Below are 11905 nucleotides of genomic sequence, written 5' to 3'. Positions count from 1 at the left end.
TATGGGTCTGTTAAGCTGGTTTAACACATCTTGGTTTAGTTTTTGTATGTCAATATTTGCTAGGACAAGCTTCATTTCTGTCAAGTTCTCAAACTTATTAGCATAAAGTTTTAAGAAGTATTCCCTTATAATTTTCTGAATCTTATTTTTTCCGTGGTGATGTTTCCATTCTCATCTCTGAGTTTATTAATTTGGGTGTGTTCTCTTCTTTTTCTGATAAGATTTGCTACGGGCCTGTCAATTTTTTAATTTTTTCCAAGAACCTACTGTTTGTTTTGCTGATTCTTTCTATAGTTTTTTTTTGGATTCTAATTCATTTAATTCTGATTTAATTTTGATTATTTCTTTCGGTCTACTGGACTTGGGTTTATCTTGCTGCTCTTTTACAAGGAGGTTTAGATGTGTCATTAAATTGCTGGTTTCAGATCTCTCCAATTTGTTGATGTAGGAGCTCAGAGCTATAAACTTGCCTCTCAGTACTGCCTTTGCTCTGTTCCAGAGGACCTGGTAATTTGTGTGTTCATTTTTGTTGAATAGCATGAACATGTGAATTTCCTCTCTAATCTCTTCCATGACCCACTTTTGATTCAGCAGTGTGTTGTTCAGCCTCCATGTGATACCGGACTTTCTTTGGTGGCTTTTGGTGTTGAGTACTAATTTTATTCCCTTGTGATCAGAGAGAATGCAAAGTATAACTTCAATGTTTCTGAATTTAGACAAGTTTGCTTTGCGGCCTAAAATGTGGTCTATTTTAGAAAATGTTCCATGTGCTGCTGAGGAAAAACGTGTATTCTGATGCTGCTCTGTGAAATGTTCGGTAGACATCTGTTAAACCTATTTGATCTATGCAGATGTTTAGATCTGCGGTTTCTCAGTTGAATTTTTGCAGTTCATCTATCTAGTGTGTAGAGTGGTGTGTTAAAATCCCCAACAATTAGTGTCTTTGGATCTATATGGGATTTGAGGGAAAATAGTGTTTCTTGGATAAATTTGGGTGCTCCATTGTTTGGTGAGTAGATTATTATAAAAATATTTCCAAAATGTGACCAAGTAATGAATCCTTTCTTAATACAGTATGTGCTTGTTGAAAATACAGTATTTGTTACCTGAACAAATATGTTTATAACTATAAGAAAATAATTTTATTTAAAATCATTAGCCATATAAATTAAGAAATCAATTTTAAATAGTCACATGTTAAATATTATAAAATCAAAATATGTGTGTCTAAATAATTACATGTGTAAAAATCATGCAAACATAAATTAATCCTACAACTCTGAAAAATAATTATCCTTAAGAAACAAAAGAAAACATTTAAGCCCAAAATTTGAAATTTAGAAAATAAAATGAAGTGTACTCTTACATTGACTTAAGTGTAAACCCTCTGTATATCAATTTTATAATAGAAATGCATTAACAAAGAAAGCAAAAGTACCCATGTATCAATAACAACAGCCAAAGCATGAGTAGTTCTTTTTTTGAGTGTACAAAAAATCGATGGAAAAAATAACAATGTTCCTTCCCTAAGAAATGTACTCATTAACTTACCTTATTTATGTAACTGTAACCCCTGTGTACATTACTATTAAAATAAAACTAAATTAAAATTAAAAATAAACCAAATGATATACCAATTAAGAATTCATAGAAGCCATTGTTTAAAAACTTTGTAAAGAGCTACAATAAATACCCAAGGAATATACTTTGAAGGTACTATTTAAATACTTCAACTTCAGCAGAAAAGCAAAAAAGTTTAAAAACTGTTACAAAGTAAACTAATAAATCAGAATATATTACTATTAATAATAATCATAAGATGAATTTATAGTAGTAATCAAATATGTAAGAAATGAGGCAGTTTGCCATTCTTTTGTACTTAATAAGTGAGAAAGAATTTTCTAGGTCTTTTTAAATTATCATAAGTTTAATGAAGAAACTATTCTGTCACATCATATGATAATCAGATAAAGCTGATATTAGAGCAAAGAACAGATTGTACTAAGTTTTTGAATATTCATGTATATACTTATTTGGGTTATGGGAAATTGTGGGTATTTCAAGTTGGGGTATATTTTTCTTGATGGGTCGGTGTCATATCAGTGGTTAATCTTAGAATAAGGGTTTACTTTCCACAAGAACATGCACCTGATCTGTCCTTTTAGCCTTCCCATCATCAATGGCATCTGAGATGAACACCAACTTGTCTAGCCTGCTACCTTGACTGGCCTGGATCCGCAGTCCTTCCAATCTTAGTAACTAGATAGTGAAGGATGGTGGAAATGATCCAATGCACCCAGCTATAGATTGAGAAGGAAGTCCACTAAACTTTTGGCCTGGGTTCTGTTCTAAAGCCTCCTAAGTATTTAAGACTATGGATGGGAACCCTGGTGCCAAGCAATAACAGTACTTTTAAAGCAATTAGACATATATATGACTTAGGCATGTGAACACCTCAGGACAAGAATAAAAGATCAGTGAAGCATAAAGGACAGGCCCAATTTTAACTAGCTACTTAGAGGCTGAATAAGCTTAGCTAGCTACTCAGGAGTCTGAGATCTGATGACCACTGTTCAAAGCCAGTCTAATCATGAAAATACAAGTGATAATTAAAAAAAAAAACAGAAGTGGCTGAAGTGGTAGACCAGTATCCTTGGGAACAGAAGCTGAGGAATAGTTCCCTGGGACTATCAAGCCTCAAGAATGATGAAAGCATGCATGAGCGCATGCACATGTGCGTTTGCATACTTGCATGCACATGAACACACACACACACACACACACACACACACACACACAAATGAGTATTTCAATATGAAGTTCTTTATTTTTTTACCTTGCTGTACTTTATTTCCCTGTACTAGTTCACAAACTAACAAAATCAGCTAAGGACCTTTTTACATAAAATTCATCATGTTTCTCTAAAATCTACTCTCTTTTGGGAAGCCTGTTTTATTTGACCCAAAAGTAAATTATTCAGAAAGTCAATTCTTCACTCTCAAGTCTATAGTATTAGGTGATTGCTTAGTTTACTCCTAGCAATATGATTTTGTGAAATCCTGCATAAAGTAATATATTTCTTTCACTAGAAGGAAAGCCTCTGTCAAACAATTAATAATAGGTTTTTCTCCTCCTGGCATGCATCTGTAGTGATATTATCTTCATATATTTCATTATCTGTGTATGACATCCTTCTCAGCGCTTAGCATTTGTATATCATTCATAGATATGAAAGTGTTTGAATGTTATTGAAATTGCTTTGGAATAAATAATGTTCACCCAGACTATCTTGAGAAAGAAGTATTGGTTTCTCAGCACTTTAGGTAAGAACGTCAGGGAAAGAAACGAAAAAAAAAGTGGGGAAAAAGTCAACACATACATTCAAATGAAACAAAACAATACAAGAAAACACAAACTAATTCAGTACTCAAGAACTTGCAGGAAATGCTAAGATTTTTTTTAAAAAAATCAGCTATTTAAATCCTGACTACAGGGGAGTGCACTGTTGTGAGAACAGTGGCTGAAGCCCAGAATAGACAGAAAGATCTGTACATAATACCATGCACTTATTATTCTAAATTCCAGGAAGAATAACATAAAGTGGACGGAGGCCTGTTGGTTGTTTGGAGATAAAAGGCTCATGGACTTTCCTGTCCAGGATGGCTTTAAACCATGTTCATCAGATCTCAGCCTCCCGAGTAACCAGGATTCCAGGAACGAGCCATGGATGTTTTTAATAATTTAGTAAATTTGTATTCTTACAGAAGTTATAAATTATCATTGTAACCTGAGTAATATATGCATGTATGTATATATCATTACATACAGATAGAAACAGTTTAACATATTTTTGTATCTACAGTACGTATATGAAATCATCCATCATTATAAAATAAAATGGAAACAAAAGTTAATGAGGAGCAAAACAAAGGGAATTGTTACAGGTTTCTTTTTGTTGAATGGAATAAGAATCAGTTTGGGAAAACCATCTCTACTTTAACAAAATGGATAATTGCTATTAATTCCAATCCATCTATTTGCCCATATTGTGCATCCTCATACATGAGTGTCAAAATCAAACCACACTTTTTGTCTGTAATTATCTCACCCGTTATAATTTAGGGGATAGATGAAGTAATCAAATGAAGATTAAAATAATAGTAAGTGAGGCTATGAGTTAGGGCTGCAAAAGATTGTAAATATGATAATAGCTAATTAAATTGTATATTTCTTACTTTTACTCTGTTGTTATGTCTCTCATTCCACATTACAAAAGTACATAGAAGATTCTCACTAAATTATATGTAATTATTAAAAATGTATTGAAAGAATATGGGCACAGTGTGGTTTTAGCTTATTGAGACCTGTATGGGGTAGTGTGTTTTTGAGGACTTGCAATACATTGTGATGGAGATGATGGGAAGGATGTGCTGGAAACCTGTCTAGAGGACTGCTCCCAGAAAGATAGTGATGAATTCTTCCAAAAGGTTACAGTAAAATCACTTTCACAACCATGTTCAGTACTGCACTATTCACCGTAGCCAAGTTATGGAAACAGCCAAGATGCCCTTTGGCGGAGAGATGGTTGGCAAAAGTGTGTCATATATACACAATTGGATTGCACCTATACATTATGAGGACTGTTACATTATTTGCAAAGAAATGGATAGATCTAAAAATATGTTAAGTAAATGAAGTCAAAGCGAAACACACAAAGGACCCATGTTCTGTCGTGTATTTGGAAGCCAGAATTTTATGCAAGTTAAACAACAGAATTAACCAAAGCTTTCATTTTTCAGAGCAGTATTTAAAGGGTGTAATTTCTTATAAAATTGAACTTTTAACCCAACAAAATGAATACCAGAAAACTATCACTTGGAAGATGTGAGGGGAAGTCACAGGGAAGGAATAAAGAGAGTTATGGAGTAAGAGTGAAGACATTATATTCAATGAAAATAATACGAAACTAGAAAAAATTAAAGTGGGGTGAGGTTTGGAAGGGTAGGGAAAAGTTATATAAAGACCTATTATACTTAAAAAACTCATTTATTGAATGGAAATTCCCTTGTACACCTAGTTAAGATAATAAAAATATGATTAAAAACAATGGAGACATTTGATCTTAAACTGTGTTCTCTTAAACCATGAGTCAATATGATAGTTTCCTCCTCAGAAATTTTCTTTGCAGGGATTTTCCTCATAGTGAAAGAAAAGTGATCAATGCAATGAATATAAAAATATCACATGGCACATATAAAATCACAGTAAAAACCTTAGAATTCATCACATGATAAAAAAACAGGTAGAATGTGCCAAATGCTAAATGATTGTTTTTCCAAGTACTTTGCCTATGGTATATGATTTAATCCTCACAATAATTACTTAAAGTGGAACTCCTTACATTTTTAATTCTCACACGACAATATTGAAGTCTTTACAGTTGGAATTACTAGTGCAACATTGCACACATGGTAAGTGTTAGCCTGAGGATCATCTCCCACTGTATCAATTAACCTTATTCTATTTTATGACTAAAATACCAGCACTTAGCCTACAAATTCTAGGAAAATTTTCCAGAATTATTTTGTACACTAATAATATTTCACTTTATATTTGTTAGAAAATAGGGAACTGGAATATGAATACTCAAAGTTCATAATCAGTGCATACCTCCCTGGTGAAAGGAACTGCTAAACTATAAAATTCTTGATTTCTAGCTCAAAATAGTAGAAATCATATTTTATCCCTTCACTCAACACTGCACTGCCTGGGGACCCTATCTCTGTTTAACACTTTCTTACTGAAAGAATGACCTCCCCAATTACTGATGGAATCAGACTACAGGTTTTATGTACCAATAATTTCCACATTGTAGCTCAACTAAGTTGTTTACCATTAGAAGTATTTTGATTGCTTTTTGTACCCAACATTTGGAGAGAAAGGTACTATTTTAAAATGCTATTAAAGCAAGACTGATATAAAAATCACCTTTGACCCCATATAAATATTTTACCTTTCCTATACCCAAAAACGCACTCTGACCTATCATTAATGTTAGGAATGAGAGGTTAAAAATTATAGACACCAAGACCTAAGTATGAATTAAAGACTCTCCAACTTGTGAATACTATTGGTTTAAAAAGACATGAAGGGCTGGGAAGGTCGCTTAGCGGTAGAGCGCTTGCTTTGCATGCATGAGGCCTTGGGTTCAATTCCTCAGCACCACACAAGCAAAAAGAAAAAAGCTGAAAGTGACCCTGTGACTCAAGTGGTAGAGCACTAGACTTGAGCTGAAGAGCTGAGAGACAGCACCCAGAGTTCAGACCCCACTACCGGACCCCTCTCCCCAAAAAAGACATCAATACCACCAAATTATTTCAAAACTTCTTATGATACTGAAGATTCAATTATAAACTATTAACACTTGAAAATAACTCATTTTCATGGGAGTAGAACACAAAACACAAGATTAATCCTAATCATTTTAAAAGACCTTTATTTATACTACAAATTCACTCTTATAAGTACAAAGATTCTAAAAATAACTGAAGCACAGTGACACAAAAATTAATATAACTGCATCATCTACATTCAAAGGACTGTGCTAATAGAAAGCAAAATTATAATAATATTTAGGTTACCCAATTCACTTACAGTCTTTTATTCTATTTCTTTTAGTTTCATTAAAACTGGCTTTCCATAAAATGATGCATATAAAGCCTATATACTCACTTACATTTTCAGAACTTAACTATATTTATTTCAGAAATGCCTTTAGCTGTATAGTCATTGAACTAAAATAATACTAAAATATATAAATGGTTTTCAGAAATTACAAGACTCACTCTGGGATGTTATTTATATTGGAAAAGATATTCGAAAAGCCTCATTTTTTAAAGTTGTGATAGTTACTCCCACAAAAGAACTACTAATGAAGAAACCTTTGTATGTACAAAACAACTACAAATGCACCACAATCTGGAGGTGACACATGTTTTTGTTTGTTTTTTAAAAAAATATATATCTAACAAGCATAGCCACAATACTGATTTTCAGTCAATATGAGGGGATATTCAAACCTTAAAAATACGGCGTTTATTATCTTAGTATGAATAGATATGATCTTACAAAGAAAGTTATTTTCAACATAAATCCGGAAAGAGTTTTCCCACCTTGAGTTTTACAGAAATAACCAGAGAGTAATACCTATTTGGTCAAGTTGGTCAAAATCACTCCATGAGTATTTCTTAACAATATAACCAATTTAAGAGGTAAAATACATATTTTGTACTGACAGTCATCTTACAGCAATAACTTGCTACCTAATTATATGGGTATCTTTTTACCTAATATATACTAAGTGCTGAAAATGATCTGTTTTATCTAACTTAATGTTGTAAATGCTTTTAGGTAATTAATTAACTAATTCATTCCTTCATTAGTTAAATACTAATACTAGAACTTGAACTCAGGGCCTAGCTCTGTCCCAGAATTTGTTACTTTGTTGTTTTAGTTTTCTCAAGGCTAGTATTTTACTGCTTGTACCACAGCTCCATTTCTAGCTTTAGCTGGTTAATTTCAAACCAGAATCTAATGGACTTTTTTTTTATCTGGTTTCAAACCATAATCATCAGATTTCATCTTTCTGATTAGCTAGGAATAAAGACATGAGCCACCAGAGTGGCTCCTACTTTTTCCTATACTTATGTATTGGACATATTTAGATAGCAATTTAATATTGAGAGTATAGAAGCAAGATGGATAGTGATTATATTGTTCTGTCAGAAATTCAAGTTCGTAATGTAAATTTCTTCTTAAGACCATACACAAAAAGTACTTAAGAAATCTGGTGTGTGTGTGTGTGTGTGTGTGTGTGTGTGTGTGTGTGCTGTTACAATATGTTTCACATATAAGCACTGTGCAGGGGTGTCCAGACATTCACAGTAATTGCAGGTATTCATGCAATAATTCTGAACGGCTTGGCACCCCTGCACAGTGCTTATATTTGGAATAATACCAGAATGGATTCTTTCTTACTTCATCATGATGCAGATACCAATACCCAAACTAAAGGCCTCTTGACCCCCTTGCATTTGCTGCTGGGAATAGAAATAGCAAAGATATGTTGTATCTCCTGCTGTTGAACCATTATATCAAACCGGGTCTGAAGAACAACCTGGAAGAAACTGCATTTGATATTGCCAAAATGATAAGTATGTATCACTACCTCTTTGAAGTTGTGGAATGCTGTACAAATTGTTCTCTTACGTAGTAATGATTTGGTTAAGTTTCTTAAATTTCAAAAGTGCCAGTCCATCGTTTGTGTCCTATAAACTATTTTCATAATACAAAACAACACCAATATCTTATTTTAAAAATTCATGGATTCCATGGTATTCTTCCACATGAATTGCCAGACTTTGCTGTCCAAATGTATTCAAGAGTTGTTTGTCCAACTACATTTTTTTTCGTATTTATGTATAAAGTTCACCATGCTGTCTCTATAAGAATCTTTTAAAATATTCTTTTGACATGACTTCTACAACCTCCATAGAGGCAAAACAGAAGTCTATATATTAAATTTTCTAATCATCATATGAAATAATTAGGAAGGGCAAATCAATAGAAACAATGGAATCTATGTCAAACACAATGAACAGGACAATTACCCATCAAACTGATGCTTATCTTTGAGAACAACAGTCTGAGAATGTGCAGAATTACTGACAGGACAATGTTTGAATACAAAGGAAAGAGGAAAACCCTTAAAATATTGAAAGACACACATGCACCAATGTCATGTCTGTAATCCTAGATGCTCAGGATGCTCATTAGTGGCTAAAGAAAAGCAAGAATAAAACGGATAACATCAAAAGATTACCTTTCATAATTCAAAGGACACTATAACAGAAGTGAAAATATATCCAACAGATACAGGGCACATATTTGTTAATGCTACAATGATCCTGAGACTTAAGTATTTTTATATCTTATAATTTTCTCTCTCTATTTTTTTTGTGTCCAGTCATGGGCTTGAACTCTGGGACTGGGCGCTGTCCCTCAGCTCTTCAGCTCAAGTCTAGTGCTCTACCACTTGAGCCACAGCTCCACTTGCTGATTTTTTCTTTTTGCTTATGTGGTGCCGAGGAATCGAACCCAGGGCCTCAAGCATGCAAGGCAAGTGCTCTACAACTGAGCCACCTTCACAGCCCCTAATTCTATATATTTTTTTCTGAATAACATGTCTTTTTTTAATTGTGAAAATACTATACAGAGGGGTTACAATTACCTGATCAAAGTAATGATTACATTTCTTATCAATCATTGTTGCCTCCTCCTCTATTTCCCTTTCACATCCATTCTCATGTCCACACCAAGTGTCCCGCTACTTCCCCCCCAGGCCAAAGTTGTATAGTTCATTTTTCAACATAACGACCTGTATAGCTCATTGTTGCAATGGGTCCACCTGTATCCGTATTTAAACTATGTGTTTTCTTCCCTGCCCCTGCAAAAATTATACAAACATCAAATACAGTGAAAACAGGGGTTATACTGTGGGGGAGGGACATACAAAGCAACAAAGAAATCATCGTATCAATGTTAGAAACAATCACATGAAAGAAAAAAAAAACATTTGAATACTTATATTGGGGTTCATTTCATCTAACATCAACTTATCTGACCGTTTCTGCTTGTCTCACAAATATACGTTATTACAAATAAGGGAAACCGTGGGACCTATGTTTCTTTGGGCCTGGCTTACTTCACTTAATTAAATTTTTCCAAGTCTGTCCATTTCCTAAGAAATGTGGCAATGTCATTCTTTCTGATAGAGGCATAGAATCCAATTGTGTATATATGCCACATTTTCTTAATCCATTCATCTACTGAGGGGCATCTGGATTGGATCCACATCTTAGCTATGGTAAATAATGCTGCAATAAACACAGCCGTGCTGGTGTCTTTAAAATAATCATGTTTGCATCATTTGGGTAAATGCTCAAAAGTAGGATTGCTGCGAAATAGGGGAGCTCTATGTGGAGTCTTTTGAGGAATCTCCATACTACTTTCCAAAGTGATTGAACAAGTTTACGTGCCCACTAACAATGCAGTAGGGTTCCCTTCTGTCAACATACCATCCAGAATCTGTTGTTAGAGTTCTTAATTATAGCCATACTAATTGGGGTGAGGTGGAATCTGAATGTTGTTTTGATTTTCATATATTTTATAGCTAGGGAGGTTGAGCATTCATTCATGTGTCTACTGGCCAACCTTATTTCCTCTTCAGAGAAGTTTCTCTTTAAGGCTTTAGCCCACTTATTTATTGGGCAATTGTTTCTGTGAAGATTTGTTGTTAGGGGATTTAATTTTTTGAGTTCCAAGAATTTTTTCTATATGAGACACTTGTCCGTTGTATGACTAGTGGAGATCTTCTCCCAATTCTTGGGCTTTCTATTGACTTGCTATCTTCATCCTTTGCCATGCAGAAACTGCATTTTCATGCAATCCCATTTGCCCCAGCTTTCTTTAATTTGTTGTGTTTCTGGGTCTCTTTTAAGAAAATTTCGGCCTGTGCCAAGGAGATTTAGAGTTTCTCCAATTCCATCCTGTCATGTTTTCAGAGTGTCTGCTTTGACCCCAGGTCTTTGATCCATTTGGTGTTGATTCTTTTACAGGGTGGTATATAAGGATCTAGCTTTAGTTTCCTATCAATTTTGCCAGCACCATTTACTGAAGAGGCTGTCTTTCTTCTATTCTAATTTTTAGCTCCCTTAGCGAAGATTAGGCTATAGGTCTGTAGGTTCATTTCTGGATTTTCAATTATATTCCATTGGTCCTGAAGTCTGTTCTTGTGTCAGTATCAAGCTGTTTTAATTACAATGGTGTTGTAGTAGAGTTTGAAATTTGGCATTTATATTCCTCCAGCACTTTTCTTTCTGTTTTTGATCATTTTTGCTATTCAGGGTCTTTTATTGTTCCGTATGAATTTTTGGATTGCCTCTTCTACTTCCTTGAAGAATGAGGTTGGAATATTGATCGGTATCAAAATGAATTTGTAGATAGCCTTGGCAAGTATTGCCATTTTCACGATGTGGATTCTTCCGATCCAGGAGTAGGGAGGTTTTTCCACTTTCTAAGTACTGTTTTGATTTTCTTTTTCAGGTTTTTAAAGTTTTCATCAGCAGGGAACTGGTGGCTCACGCCTGTGATCTTAGCTACTCAGGAGGTTGAGATCTGAGGATCATGGATCAAAGCTAGCCAGGGAAGGAAAGTCCGGGAAACTCTTATCTCCAATAAACCTCTAGAAAACCGGAAGTGGTGCTGTGCCTCATGTGATAGAAAGCTCGCCTTGAGCTGAAGACCTGTGGGACATCACCCAGGCCCAGAGTTAAGACCCATGACTAACAAAAAACAAAAAAGTTTCCATCATACCGGTCCTTCACTTTTTGGTTAATTCCTAGGTGTTTTATTTTTTTGGGGGGGGCTATAATAGATGGATTGTTTTCCTGGTTTCAGCCACACTTTTCTCATAGTTGGATTAGAGAAAAGCCATTGTCTTTGAGGGTTAATTTTATAACCGGCTACTTTGCCAATGTTTTGGATCACTATGAGTAAATTGGGAATGGATTCCATGGGATTCTTTAAATACAACATCATGGCATCTGCAAATAGGGAGAGTTTTATATCATCTTTCCCTATTTGGATCCATTTTATGTTTGCACCTTGTCTTATTGTTGTAGCTTGGCATTCTAATACTAAATAGAAAAAAAAACGGGAGAGAGTGGAAATCCTCGTCCCCTTCTATTTTTTTATTGTGAAAATACTTTACAGAGGGGTTACAATTACATAGGTAAGATAATCAATACATTTCTTATCAAGCACTGTAGTCTCCTCCTTTGTTTCC

Source organism: Dipodomys ordii, unplaced genomic scaffold, assembly GCF_000151885.1.
Source record: "Dipodomys ordii isolate 6190 unplaced genomic scaffold, Dord_2.0 Scaffold91, whole genome shotgun sequence".
In the NCBI taxonomy this organism is placed as follows: Eukaryota; Metazoa; Chordata; class Mammalia; order Rodentia; family Heteromyidae; genus Dipodomys; species Dipodomys ordii.
This window is presented reverse-complemented; position numbering follows the sequence as displayed.